Source organism: Indicator indicator, chromosome Z (genome assembly GCF_027791375.1).
Source record: "Indicator indicator isolate 239-I01 chromosome Z, UM_Iind_1.1, whole genome shotgun sequence".
In the NCBI taxonomy this organism is placed as follows: domain Eukaryota; kingdom Metazoa; phylum Chordata; class Aves; order Piciformes; family Indicatoridae; genus Indicator; species Indicator indicator.
In genome coordinates, this window is record NC_072053.1 from 33,305,363 (window position 1) to 33,320,725 (window position 15,363).

Consider the following 15,363-nt stretch of genomic DNA (forward strand, 5'->3'; position numbering starts at 1 on the left):
CCCCGGGGACGCGGCCCGAGCGGCACCGCCGGTACTCGGCTCTGCCGGCCGCCATGGGGTAAGGATCTCGCGGGGGCCGCCGGGCTTGGTGTTGGGGCGGGGGCTAGAGGCAGCTGCCCGAGCAAGCTGCTGCGGCTCGAGTGGGCGCCGCTGGCTGCGCACGGACGCGAGTGGTTCCGCTGGCGGGCTGCGCAGGGGCATGAATCCGACCGCGGTCGGTGCGGTGCACCAGCACGGTGGAAAAAAAGCAGCGCGATCCCTGAGGGGCGCGCCGCGGTTGCGGAGGTTTGCTTCTGCCGTACCCACGTTGGATCGCGGGAGCAGTTGCTTTGGCTTCAGATTTCCCACCCTGGCGACCCTCCCCAGGTCGTTGAAGGATGATCAGTCATGCAGACGACTGCTTTAAGCTCGGTGTGACAAGGTGGAACTTCAAAGCAGCGAAGGCTCATTTTAACTCCTGCGGAGTCTTCAGTGGACATAAAACATATACTAAAGAAGACTCTAGGGAAATCTGATTCCCAGCAGGTCCCCTAGTAAATTTGGACATCCACTTGAGGCTTTGAGGAACTGAGAAGAAATAAAATCTTTAATCTTATCGAATCTAAATTAGTAGAGAAGAAGAAAGTGACATTAGAGAAAAAAAGTGACATAGATATCTTTAGAAACTTCCTACAGTTGTATTCTTAGTGATTAAGTATTCCCTGCTACCAGGCTTGGCTGATGTGGTGGAAACTCATCCATGTTCAAAACAACCAGAATCCTGGTATGATTTGGCTAACATGCATTAACAACATGTTTGTTTTCTAAGACTGACTTGATTCAGAATGTAAGAGTTACAAATCATGTCCTTTGCGTTTTGGTAGTTCAGGAATTCAAATGTGAAATTGGTATATTGATATGGAAGTTAAAAGTGTGTCTTTCCTCAGGCTGATAAGGAGACTTGGAATTCTCCATTCTCTGTGTTAACTTCCTTGTATATGATGTGATAACAGCTGCATCCTTGGCTCTGTCTTAATGATGGGTTCATGGTACAAGATGTAGGAAAGAATGACTTTGTAGGTTAGCTTTTATTTTTCTGTTGCCTTCCCTTCCATTAAAAAAGAAAAAGAAAATTTAATAAAAATCTGAAATAGGATAAACCTAAACTTGCTACTATCTACATATGCAAGTAAGGGATAATATATTTTAAAAATTGTCAAAAGGCTAAGAGAAATTATGTTTTTAGGATGTATTCTTAAATACTGCTAAGCAGACAGAATCATATAGTGCTTAAATTAAAATAATGGAAAGCCCCTAATTTATATAAAATCAGTGTTGTGTCTGTACATGTATCAGTTAAGTGTTTAATTTTACAAATGTTGAAGAAGAGTAAACATTCTCCAGTATTTGAGCAGACTCCCCCATTTTATCAGCTCCAGGACTGCTGGTGTTTGTCTTGTATCTTCTTAACAATACAAATAGCTATCTGTAGAGGGAATTGAAATAATCCTAAATGATTAAGTTCTTGGTGTGATCACTCAAGTGGTATCTTGGCACAACAGGGTCAAGAAGGCAAAACTCACTGACAGATTTTGAAGTATCTTTAGACAGTACAAATTGGAGTATTGCAATATGGAGTTCCTTGAAGACCTTCTTCTAAGAAGGTGGTCAAAGTGAGAAATGGAGATGTGTGTTACTGGTAAGATCTGTCCTCTTTTAATGTGGAGAGCACACCCAGGCCAGTGCCAGCACCAGCCATATGGATCTGCAGCTAAGTATTAGACATTTGCTAGTTTTCAGAGCAGATATTTCCATCAGTAGCTGCTTTGTACTAGCATATAAATTCAGTTGCCTGTGGATTTTGGAGTATTTTAGACCAAGGTGCACTGCACTCATAACACTGCAGTTGGAAAACCGGTCATCTGATGCTCTACAAATATCTTTAAATTGAGCGCTTTAGAAGCAAGCAGCAAAATGGTGACATTCCACATACCTGGCCACAGGAGGGTCTGTGTACTATATTCAGTATTTAATGCTATCCTGTGTAAGCTTGTATAGAGAACTTGTAGAACCTGGCTAGTGGAGGGTTTATGTATTCCAGTAATCAGAACACAGAAAACTTCACATGGGAAAGAGGAACTGACTTGCCAAACCAGCAATGGCTTTTATTATAGTGAAGAATTCACTGTTCTGCCAGTGTAGTTGCGCCTGCTTGACACATCACGCAAGCCAGGTAATTATGTGCTGTGTATGTGGTTGATACTGTGCTGTGTATGTGGTTGATACTGTGCTGTGGGTGACTGGTCTCTAGGGCAGTGCTGCTATTAAATTTTTATTTGGAGAAAGAACCTTGAAACTAGAGGATCTTCTATAGGGTGCAGTAGTTCAGGAGATGCTCTTAGTACTGTATCCTGTATGTCTGGGTGTCTCTAATCTCACCAGTGAAGGTAAATGAATCAAGCCCAAATGATTATATAGGGAAGGCAAATAGAATGTTCAGTATCTGCCAGTCTGTCTTTCCTTTCCTAATTCCTCATCCCTGTTGTATAAAAGCAATATCTTACCAATGACTGTTGAGTGATAGAACCATTTATTTGTGTGGAGCCTTTGTGGGGTTGACCACACAGAATAAAGCAGTCTTTGATAGAAAAACATGGATTTTTGTGTGAGATGGCCTCAATATGTTCAGTCGTAATTCATAAGGTATCTCCTTGCATTCCAAGTATTGAGAAATACAGAATTTGTCAATACTGCAGTCAGTCTTCTCTGAGCAGAGGTTTGATTGTATTAAAAATCCTCAAGAAATAGATCTTAACATAAACATACTCAGGTTGTATATCGGTAGCTCAGGTTATTGTATACATTGACTAGGTAAATTCCCTCTTAAGACTACAAACTGTCACCATGTTTTACTGATCATTGGTAAAGCTTTTACTTTTAGATGGGGGCAGGTGAGTTTGAGGTTTGTATTTGTGGACTGTGATCCTGGAATAAATGCACTTCATGCTGGATTCAGTACGGAAGCTGCACAGCCATGAATTCTTGTTGGGGTGAGAAGTTGGTGTCCTGTTAAACTTAATCTCTTGGATTAATTCCTGGTTTATTAATAGGCAGTCTCTCCATAGCTGCTTTCTGTTATGGCTGCCTGTGCTGTGGACATGTATCTCACTTGCTTTTTCTCCGCTATTGCTGAATGATAAGGCATTACAACCTAAAAGCTTCTGTAAGATGTGCTTGTCTGTCATGTCATATTAATCAAAGTATCTTTACAAGGACTTCAGATTCTCTTCACTTTTGTTTGACTATATTTAGTATGTTATCTTCATAAAAGTGGTTATGATATGTGTCAGTTTGAGATGGCAGAATTAGAATACTTAAGTTCTGAAGCTGACTGGAGAATATTGTGGAAGATTAATATTTTAGGATGTACTTATTAGTGTTGTAGTTGCCTAGAAATAAGCATTTTATTTTGATTTTTGCAGTCAGGAAAACGTCTGTTACTCTTGATCCACTTGTAGCTCTTACCCTTTTTGAAAGATGAGTAGTTGAATACATTTCTTTAGAGCACTTAAGATGCAGGGTCCCATGTTGAAGGAAGGATACTGTAGTTTAGGGCAACAGGCAAATCATGCTAATTCAAAACTGTAAGTTGTAATAATTTTTACAAAGCCCGTTTGAAGCTTTGCAATCTAAAAGTATGTGAAATTCTGTACTGTTTGAATATATGGGATAGAGAAATCATCTTGTGGAAATTAGTTTGCTGCTGTTGACTTGTTTTTTTAGGTAGTTCCAAACCACAGTCTTGGCCTTAAACTTTCTTGTGTACTTTTTTGAGCTGTCTAATAAGACATGAACACTAGAAAGCTTTTAGGAGTCAGGTGCATCATTGATTATTGAATTTGATCTGACTCAGGGTCTTTAACCTGTCTTTTTCTCACCCACAAGGCTTAATGATAGCTTTCCCAAAAATTTATCTTAGTGAGAGTTCTGTCTTCTCTAACATACAAATATTGCAGATAATAGAGCAACTTCTTGCCAGTATTTCAGTGTTAACTGCAATTCCTGGCCATTTTGGTGTCTCAGAGATCAATTAGATGCTTATTGTGTGAAAGCAATGGCTGCAAAGTGGTTTACGTATAACAAAACCAGATGAACATCGCTTAACTATAGATAACACCCACTAAACTTGATTATCGGGAAAAAAGGATAAATACGCAGACAGATTGTCTATATATAAAGCAGCTTGAAATGGTTAATGAACTATTTTGTCAGGCAGCAATGTGTTGAGACCTCTACCATGCTTAAATTATCTTCTGTCACAGTAGTTCTGTGGCTGTGAAATAAGCATAAGAAGTCTAAAGTAGGTCTTCTGGCCTAGCAACACGTAGATGAGTGTACTGTACAACATGGGGGATGATTTCCATGTCGATCTAGTGAAGGTATTTGTAATGCCTTGAGGTTGTGACTGATCTGTTTCAGTATTTCTGTGCATTATAAAGATTATATAGACCAACTCTTTGGGTGAAGTCCTGCTTTTGCTGAAAATAAACATTAGAGTTCTTCACATTTATTATGCCGAGATTATTTTTATTCTTGGTGTCCCAAGTCAAGTGTTTTTATGATTTCTCTCTCCCAGTGCTTGCTGATTCACAATTCCTGTTACCATTGCCTCATAATCAGATGTCAAGAGGACACTTAAGGGAATATGTAGTCTTAAAGCCATAGAGATTGCAAAAACTTGAAACACTGTAACAGCCCAGTACTTCTCATCAGAGGAGGTAATGACACCTAGCTGGCATTAGAGTGTTTCTGTCTGCTGGGCCATAGAAGTAGTGAGTAGAATTCAGGTAACAGTTTAGTGGAAATTCTGTTAGAAAGCATTTATGCTTTATGATTGTCTTGTAAGACTACAATTTGATTTAAAGCTCTCATAGCTGATCACTCTTTAAATTACAGCTTTCCAAATTGCATGCATCAGTGTACTGCAAAGAGAAGAGCATTATCTCATGATGTAACACTAATTTACTAATAGTTTCTCATTAGTGTAGGTGCCTGAGACATCATTTTAAGTGAGCCTATGGTTTTCCAGTGTATTCCAGATTAGTGGCCATCTAAACAATGTAAACACTTCATACAGATTAGAAACTTAGTTCTTCTGCTCTTTCAGATATAAGTTTGAAGCTGTTGAGGCCTAAAGTAGTTACCAAGAGCTGATGTCTCCTCTAGTCCGGAAGTTATAGTTTCAGAGGATATTAGCAGGGGAGTGAGTGTGGCTTAAAGTTATTCAATAAGGCTGAGGCCTGGTCTGGACCAGGACTCACATGAATATATATATATATATATATATACATATATATATATATATATATATACGCATATACATATACACATATACATATACACATGAATATATATATATGCCTGGAGAAATCAAGTGCACTACTGTTTTAACAATGTGCACTTTGAGTCTCACACATGAGAAAAATATCACACTTTCCCATGTGTGTGATCATAGTTTTAATAGCAGGAAACTGTATCAGTGAGCAGAGGGACAAAATAGAAATACATTATTTAAAGTAAACATAAAAAATTGGCATACTTCTCCAAGTTATTTTTAAAGATACCATGTTAGGTTAAATTTTGTAATTAAAAGCCCTACTTATATTGAAGCCTTCTGTACAAAATTTTCAAGAGCATGCTTTGTCGTTCTGAGTTTCGTGCTGTTCTTCCTGTTGGGTCTTTCCAGATGTACTCAGTCCCAAAGATAAGGTGCACTGAGTGAGGAAGCAATGTGCTAGTGAAAAATCCACTTTCAGACCTAAATTTGCCCATAGGTTTGTTTTCCCTATTCTGTTGCCAGTATTTTAGTTTCTTTTGTTTCCATGATTGGGCTGTTTGAGATACACAAAATCAGTACTGAGTTCAGGACAGAGAGGTTTGATGGGATAGGAGGCTAACAGGAGCTGTGGTTTTATTCTACCTGGCTCTTGTACCATGCAATGTTGGGCTCTCTGGGTTCTGAACCCACAGAGTAATGGTATTAATATCGTCTGCTCCATTCTGCAGAGTAATGGAGCTGTGTTTGAGTACTGTATTGATTTTCTGAAACTGCATGACAAATACGCTTCTGGCAACACACTGCATTCTGACACTCTCCTCTGGAGGCAAGTAGTGATGAATGCCACTCATCATTAAAAAAATTAGTCTAGGGAGATGCTCTTCAAACATGCAATAGATGATGCTGGATTGCCAGATACAAACGTGTACTGATAGTTCCAGTATCTAAGCATTTTTTTTTTTTTTTAGCTGTGGATATGAAATTGTTTTGACTAATGGCATTTACCCAAATGAAGAGGGAAGAACTCGAAATACATAATTTCTCTCAAGTTTTTCTTCTTCCTCCATTAGCATGTAAATGATTCACAGGCACTGTTTTGTCAATCATTGTGGCTATATCCTTTGTCAACATCTTGATTGTTTTCACTGAGATCGCCACCTAAAAGTGGGAATAACAGTAGACAGAAGCTGCTTTTCCTGTGTCTACAAACATTTGTGTGCTTTTTCGGTGTCCACAAATATTTGTGCAGTGAGCCACATCAGTACTGTAACCTAGCTTACTCCATGACCTTATAAATACAGGCACTGGCACAAGGCAAGTGTCACTACAGGTGGGATAGACATGACTTTTGTTATGGCACTGTCTTTATTCTGGTGGGAAGCGTTCGAAAATGTCAGTCCCTGTCTCATTTTGATCTTCAAGTTTTGAAGCTCATGTGGGGAGAGGTGGGTTTTTTTTGAGACTGTTAACTAGGTTGACTCACAGCTTGATAAGAAATATTATTTTCTTTTCCCTGCTTTCTATATTGGCTTCCATACTGAAAAACATAATAGGTAATATTGTCAGGGTTTAGAATTTGTTTATTTTAAAATACTTACAAGTTACTTATTTGTGAATATCATGCTATAATCTTGAATCCATAGTTAATCTCAAAGCTATTGTAGCAGGCCATAGAGTGAGATCTTCCTTGATTTTTGAAAACTGAAGAATGAGCTTTAAATGGTCAACACTTTACAGTGAAGTGCTGGCAAAATAAATCATCTTTGACAAGTATTCTTGCAATTCCTTCTTCTTGTGCTGTTCATTTCCAACAGTTTCCTAGCCCTGGCTTGTCTGTTCAAAAATGTAAAATCGTGTAGTGTGATACTGGAGAAACCAGGGATTTCCTGAAATACATGACTTACTGTTAAGTGTGCAGCTGTATCAGGACTCCTTAAAAAGTACTTTCCATGCCAACAAAAGTAAGTGCATGGGAATAATACATGCTGTGTGGCTGTGTTGTCAAATCATCACATGCAGCAGTTGAGATTTTAGGCAGCTATTTGGCCAACTCACTTTGAAACTGGCACACCTGTGCTTTTACCCTACCTATGTTTTTCAAGTGACTCATGTGTGACTAGAAGAGTTAACCTCCAATTAGACAGGTATAATTTCTCTTGCATTAACTTAGTTTCAGCTTCTCTTGAATTAACTTAGTTTTTGCTTCTGGTTACTGACTTCCAAGTACGTTTTCAAAATCCAAATGTGTCCCCCTCATGTCAATGTGTGTTCTTGCTCTTTTACAAAACAGAAGGATTTCCTGTGTGTGCTGTAACAAATGTATTACCCAGACATACAGAGCTGTCTGCATCTAGACATGCATCTATATTGGTTTCCTCTTGGAAAATGATTGGCAATGCCTGGGAATAGGTGCTGTCTTGCTGATTTGTGTCCTAGAAGGGCTCAGCAGGCAGAATGTGTGGCTATGCACAATAGTAAAAGTCCAGGGATCTAGGAGAAATTTTCTGTAAAGAGACACAGGTGCTGAAGCAGATGGTTAAGTGATGATCCATTAGGATTTCTGTGAAACATGGGCACTAAACTCTACATACCCTAAGTTATCTTACATTGGAATGCAAATGCATCTATCTCTTACAACACCAATCTTACCGGGCAACTCAAGATCTGAGGTAATTTTTACTGATTTTTATGTATTTGGTAACCTTAAATATGAGATCCATATTTTAAAAAATTCCTATTTGTCCACATTAATTATCAATTTTTAAAAAGAGATTGGAACAAAAGCTAGAATAGTTCTGTTACTGGGATGGATTGAAGATCATTATAGAGGTCTTTTCTATAACATCTGCAACTTTTATTGGTACCAGAATTGGAGCATTAATATTATTCTGGAGTGAAGTTCTTAGACAAAAGAAAACAATCTGCTGCTTCCCCAATTGTTCCTAGAAAGACCAAATTTAATTAGTGTGAAAATAATATATAAAGAGTCCTCCTTAGTAACAAACTTAAATCTCAGTTTTATATAATAATTCTGCTCTTGAGTGCTCAGAGATGGACATGGTATTCTTCAAATCACTTGCACTGACAGATCTGAGTCTAGATCTTGTGAAGATTAGCTTCTGTTTCATGTTCTCGCTTGTTGTCTTGCTACTTCTGCCACTGGCTATTGTTTTTGTAAAACTGAGGACTTTGCTGATTTGGAGGATTTTGTTACTGCTTACAGTATCATACAGTAGGATACTGTATATATTTCTGGAATCGTTTGTAAAAGAGTAGTTGAACACCTTGGCTGGAGGATTGTCGAGGAAGAGTAGTAACCCTCAACACATACATGTTCCAGCTCAAAGTGGTTTTACAAAATCCAATAATTCAAACTTTTCCATGACCTTAAAAATGCTGTTTATGTAGTGGGAATCTGGGCCAGAGGTTTGATTTGATGTGCTGTGTGGCTCTACACAAATCCTAATCAGTCTGTTCAGACCCTCAAAATTGTTGGCTTGATGATCCTGCAACTGGAATATGACAGTACTTTTCAGAAGTCCCTCAGGAAGAGAATGGGTGAAATTTACCCAGTACACATCCTACTAGCTTTCAGAGTATAGAGGATAAATGATGGGAGGGATAGAATGATGATGTCAGACTGTAAGTCAATTGATTTTTGGCAAATCACATCATTGAATGGTGCCTTGTGTGAATACCTCAAGGTATTGTATTTGCTATACAGCAATATCCATGGGCATGTGCTGCTATTAAGAACTCTGTAACACATAGTTTATGATTAGCATTGATGATTGTGATCACAAAATGGAATTTTGTCTTTCACATTTGAAAAATGCAGATACTATTCTTCTATGAGAAGCTGGTGTTGAGCAAGAAATACCCCTAACCAGAGTGGCACAATAGCAGTTAACCTCTTCATTGAAACTTGTCAGTTATGATAGCCTGCCTATGTCACCTTACACCTTATGGAAAGACAAAATAAATAGACAGATTCTGGTTTCAGATACCATTGTGGTTATAAACTGATATGCTTGTGTACTAGAGGTTTAGGAAATTAGCAGTCAAGATGTAACTTCATTCACACAGAGCTGATGAAGTAGTAATTGAAACTGATGCCTTTAACTGTCAGAGAAAGAATTTTGCTGTAAATCATCTTGTATTGTGTGTATGCTCTTCATCTTCCCGAAGACCTGTTCCTCTTAATTTGCTTGTAAATGATGAGATTTTTTTTTGCAATTAAGTATGGTATTAGTACTTTGTGCTCAAGGCATTGTACCAACTATATTAAGCAGTACTATATCCTAGCATGTATTTTGTTTCTAAACACAAAACCTGTTGGAGAGTGGAAAATGGCAGTTTCTGCTCTATGGACTTGTATTTGATGCTTCAGTTAAGCCTCTTTTGTAAGTAAATGTGTGAGTGCCTGAGTGCTCCAGTTTGGGAAGACTATACCACATTTAGTATACATGAGTACAGTGTTTTTAAATACAGCTTTCTTTAAAATTGTCTTTGAAATGCAAGTATTCTGATTTTTCTGGCTGGTGTTTATTTTATAGATACAGAAATACTAGGACTTGGCTTCTTACATTCAATATCTGTTCTGATGTTTAGCAGAGGAATGGTTGAGGGAGGCTTTTCTAGTTCTTAGTTTGTACATGGGTTTTGAATTCATTGAATGCTACCAGCTCATTCAGGTACCATGTAAGTAAAATTGTTCCTATTTGTAAAAAAGTGTTGCACTGAAATAACTAACCAACTCTTAAGAAGCACTGTTTTCTTGTCTTTGAGTAGATGCTTACTAATTATAGTAGTATGCATTTGTTGCTTGAATGTTTTTATTAAGCTATTAAACACAGGCTTCTAATTTAGGCAATTCCAATTGAAATAGTTAAAATTCCAGTTTTGTCTGTCACACAGGTATTTGAGCCAGCACTCCTGCACAAACTGTAGGGTGCACATTTTGTTGCTCAGTTTGTCAAAATGCTGAATAGTTTCCTGAGATCTGATTATTAAATATTTTTTCCCTGTAATTATACGTCCAGCAAGTAAAGTAACTTACATCCAGGTAAAGCTCTGATACTTAACTGTTATCTTGGGATTAGAACTGTAGTCATTGTAGGTGCCTTTATGACATACAAGCTATATTTTGAAGCATGCTTTGCAAAGTAGATAGTAATCTAGTTCCAGTACAACTAAGACAAAATAGTATACCTTTACCAGCTTCTGCTAGTCAAAGCAAGTGCATGAGCTGTCAGTGATGAAATGTTTCTTAACATTACTTAGCAGTACCCAAGGGTAGTACTGGTGCAGCCATTCTGTTTCCAATGTAATCTTCCCTGTCAGCTGTTCGTTAGTGAGACAGCCTAATCCAGGTATGTACATTCCTCTTCAGCTGTTAGGCCCCACCCCCATGGCACAGCACCTGGCACAGACCCTTGGCTGGTATTGACTGTGCAAACCTTTCTATCTATTCCCCTATCATACTCAGCAGCAGGCTGTGCAGGGGACTGTTTGCTCTGTGCATGTGGTCATACTGGTGTATTTAAAGGAGATTGTACTCTGTGTGCTTGTCGTGAATTGGTGGGAAGTTGCCTGACAGTGCAAGGCATGTTGTTGGGGGAAGAAGGATTTGGAGCTGTCTTAGGAATGCTGTCAGTGATCTGATGAGCCTACTGCTCTGGGGGCCTATCAGAAACTGTGTTTGTGTGTCCTACCTTAGAAGGAGCCTCAGAATGTATTTGGCATAGTTACGGTGTGAACGATCAGGGAAACAGATATGTCTCTTTCAGTTACTGCTCGATATATGTGCAGCCACTGATTCCAAAATTCAATAATGTTTACTAGGCTGTAAGTTATCAGAAGGGAGGGACTTGATGGCGTGGTAATGCTATGTGTGAAGTGAATCGAAGAGGCTTTATAGTTCCTGCAATGCTCAGTGGAATGATTTAAATTAATTTGTTACTTATGAATACACGACTAATTTGTTTACCTTTCTAGGAGTCTAATTTAGTTCCTTGATACAAATGAAATAATCCAATTCTCATCATGTGATGCGGACCAGTGATTATTTTTGCAACTTGGCATGCAGCTGTAGCAGTCTGGATGGGATTCATAGATTCACAGAATAGTTTAGGTTAGAAGGGCCCTTGAAGATCATCTAGTTTCACCCCCTGCTGCCACAGGCAGGGACACCTTCCATTAGATCAGGTTGCTCAAGGCCTCATCCAGCCTGGCCTTGGACACCTCCAGGGAGGGGCGGGTATCCATGACCTCCCTAGGCAGCCCATTCCTGTGTCTCACTACCCTCACTGTGAAGAATTTCTGATGTCTAGCCTAAGTCTGCCCTCCTCAAGCTTAAAGCTCTTTCCTCTCGTCAAGTCACTACAAGGCGTTGTGAAAAGTCCCTTCCCAGCTTTTTTGCAGGGCCCCTTCAGCTACTGGAGGGCTGTTGTAAGTTCTTCCTGGAGCCACCTTTTCTCCAGGCTGATTGCAAACTATTTGAGGATAAGTTGTTGATGATGATGATGATGATGAAATGCATGCTTACTCAGCCGGGTTCATTCCACCCGCTCTGTATGTTCTGATACTTCCCCTGGGCTGGTAGAAGTATGTCTTCAGCTTTGAGGTGTCTGTGATCAACATGCATGTTATTCTCATGGCTTATTTCAAGATGCTTGTTTCTGAGGGTTAAGTGTAAAAGCTCTGAAAGCTTTTAGCTGACAACTTCTTACATAAGGGATCTCTGGAAAGGCATGTCAAAATTAGTAACCTAAAGATGTGGACAAAGTGAATTTGGTTGATGAGGTGAGGAGTGTAAGGTAAGAAAGTGTGATCATTTTTGTATGAAGACCCTCAAGGGAGCAAAATGGAAGTTTAAAACCAATAAGGAGAATAATAAAAGTGGTAAGTGTTACAAGGAGAGATTGCTGAAGATTGTGGTGACTTCTTTTGCTACAGAAGTATATTAGTGTCATAAACAAAGAAATGTATTCCTTGGCTTTACTGTTGTGAACAAGTTGCTGAGAGATCGAGTCTTCAGAATAGCAAAATTTTGACTAGTATTAGTGTGATGTCTCTCAAAGCCAAAGAAGATTGGAAAAGTGGTAGTTAAACAACATCATCTGAACATCATTTAAATACTGTGACTGTTTACTATGTGATTGCTGATTATGTAGTGGAAACACATAATAAATTAATTCTATGATTTTTTTCTTCCCTCTTAATTTCTAGATGCTGAAATTCTCATCTGTCTGTTGTCAAATGCCATACCTTTGTCTCTGTTGCCCCATACCTATGAAATACAACCATCAGAACATAAATTGTTGTCATAGGCAATGATGAGACTTGAAGGAGCACACAAAATCACACTAAATGTCAAATTAGAAAATACTGAATCTACATTATTTAATTAACTCTACTATGTTTTACAGAATTTAAGTTAATACAGGATTACCACTATTTCAATGCTTTGCATGATTGCATATCCTAGTACCAACACTCTGTTCTTGATTCCTTCTTGCTGCACTAGCTGTGCACAATAATACTTGTCAATGCTCTGAAGGATTTCATTAGAGTGACTAAATTGATCTTGCCAATCTTTAAAAGAGAGGGTCTTGATTTTCGGAGAGTCTTGTGCTTTCATGTTGAGACAAAACAAGGAGTTTCAGTCAACGGCTTTGTGTTTGAACATGTCTTATGACCCTTATATCCCACCAAGTTGTATGTTTAACACCAAAAAATTTTCGTGTGCTTGCAGAGTGATGTTCATCCTGTGTGTCTCTCAGCAACAGCACCTAAGAAGTGCCATCTGATTTGGCATAATTCTCACTTATTTAGTCAGCATCAGGTAATGTAATTAGTGATTTGTGAGTAGCATTAACAACCCTTATCTGAAACAGAAAATTGTTGTACAAAGGAAACTACTCAAAGAGTCCATGAACTCATTTGAGTGCATCTGTGAAACATGACAAGGAAAGCATGCCAGATGGGATAAGGCTTGCATTCTGGAGATTGCAATAGACTGAAAATCATAGAAGCATAGAATCATTAAGGTTGGAAAAGACATTCGTGATAAATCAGCTAACCTAACACTGCCATGTCCACCACTAAAACATGCCTGTAAGTGCCACCTTTACACATTTTTTTGAACAGTTCCACGAAGAGTTTCACTGCCCTGGAGGGCCTGTTCCAATGTTTAACTACTCTTTCAGTGAAAAAAATTTTTCTCATATCCAATCTAAATCTCCTCAGGTGCAATTTGAGACCATTTCCTCCATGCTTGTTTCTTGGGAGAAGAGACTGGTTCCCATCTTGCTACAACCTCCTTTCAAGTTAGATGGTGTGCTCTGAACTTCCTCTTCAGACTAAACAAACCTGGTTCACGGATTCACAGATTGCATTGAATTTGAATGGACCCTTAAAAGTCATCTTGTGCAACTCCCCCCCAACACCCTGGACACTTTCAGCTAGATCAATCTGCCCAGGGCCACGTCAAGTTGGATCTTGAGTGTCTCCAGGGACAGGGCCTGAACCACATCTCTGGGCAACCTCTTCCAGTATTTTGCCACTCTCATTGTAAAGAACTTCTTTCTTATGTCTAAAGTAAGTCTCTTCTGCTCCAGTTTAAAATCATTGCCCTGTGTCCTATTGCTACTTGCCCTTCTAAGCAGCCTTCCTCAGTTCTTCAGCACTGAATAGTTACTTCCCCAGTTCGAGCTTAACAGCTCCTTCAGCTGCTCCTGATGAGAACTGTGCTTTAGACCCTTCAACAGCTTGATTGCATTTCATTTTCCATCTGGAGCCTTTCCCCTTCATGCATCTGGAAAGGAGAGTGCTGTTGAACCTGCTTGTAAAGCAGAGCATGGAGTCCTTGCTCACCAGCGTTGTCTGGATGTCAGAGCGTGTTTGTGCTCTTGCTGTCTCCACTTCTGTATTTGGAGAGCTGTGCATGTTCTGCTGGTATAGGGGCTCTATTGCTTTCTTTTTTCCATCTTCTCTCTTCTTTTTTTTTTTTTTTTTGCTTAATGGCTTTTTTTTTTTTTAATGGCTCGTAATGGGTTTGTAGAATGTAGATACTGTCCCTTTGGACCAAGTCTAGAAAATGTATATATATATATATTTTTAAAAAAACCCAAACCCTGGTGGTGGAGAAAGCAGGAAGCTGTAACTTAATCATTGTATGACTGCATGTTAAAGTGCTGTGCTAAATAACAGTAGAAGTTCAAGCTGGACAGTTAAGCTGCTTTCTGTTCTCCCTTGAAGTATTTGCATGGGTTCTGTAGGAGTAATCTGACTGACACACAAGTTGATTGAGTGGGAGATTTTAGATGTAGATTACAAAGGAAAGATTGCCTCTATACAGAGATTTTTAAGGAATTAGAGAAATTAAAAAGAAAACCTGGCTATCAGTTGCTTTTGGATATTTGTTAACTTTCTTTTTTTTCTAGCCTGATATGAAGCTGATTTTCTGTTTTCTTTTAGTTAACACATTCAGTGACTAGCTATGGAAAATAGTTACACATCTTAATCGTCTAGTTGCAAAGAGTGAACTCCTCCCTTTACTCGCTTGACCCTGTTTTTTGTGAAAAAGCCAAATACAGGAATAAACTAAAACTTTATATCAATATTTTCTGTCACGATTGCTTAATGTTTTCACTGTTGGTAAATAACTGTCCAAAAATTCAAGCTAACATAGTGTAGCTGCTCTTAAGTCATTAAGAACTGATGATTAGTTCTCTCTAATTTGTTTTACTTAAAAACAAATTCAAGGTAAAAGTTAATTCAGAGATACCTTTGTCCACTTACTTGTGTGGTTGAGAGAAACAATCACTTAGATACCTGGAAAAATTATGAAGATGCTTATATTCATGGAATGGCTTAATAAACTGAAGTGAAAAGCGTGAAAATACAGCTGAGTGCTTGTTCTTGGTAATACACTTTTTATATCTTATCTGACTCCCAAAGCTGTCAGTTGATTCATGATGCGAAAATAAGCTTTTGAATGTTGAGTAGAAGGACAGAATAAAGAAAACCTTAAAGGGATGGAC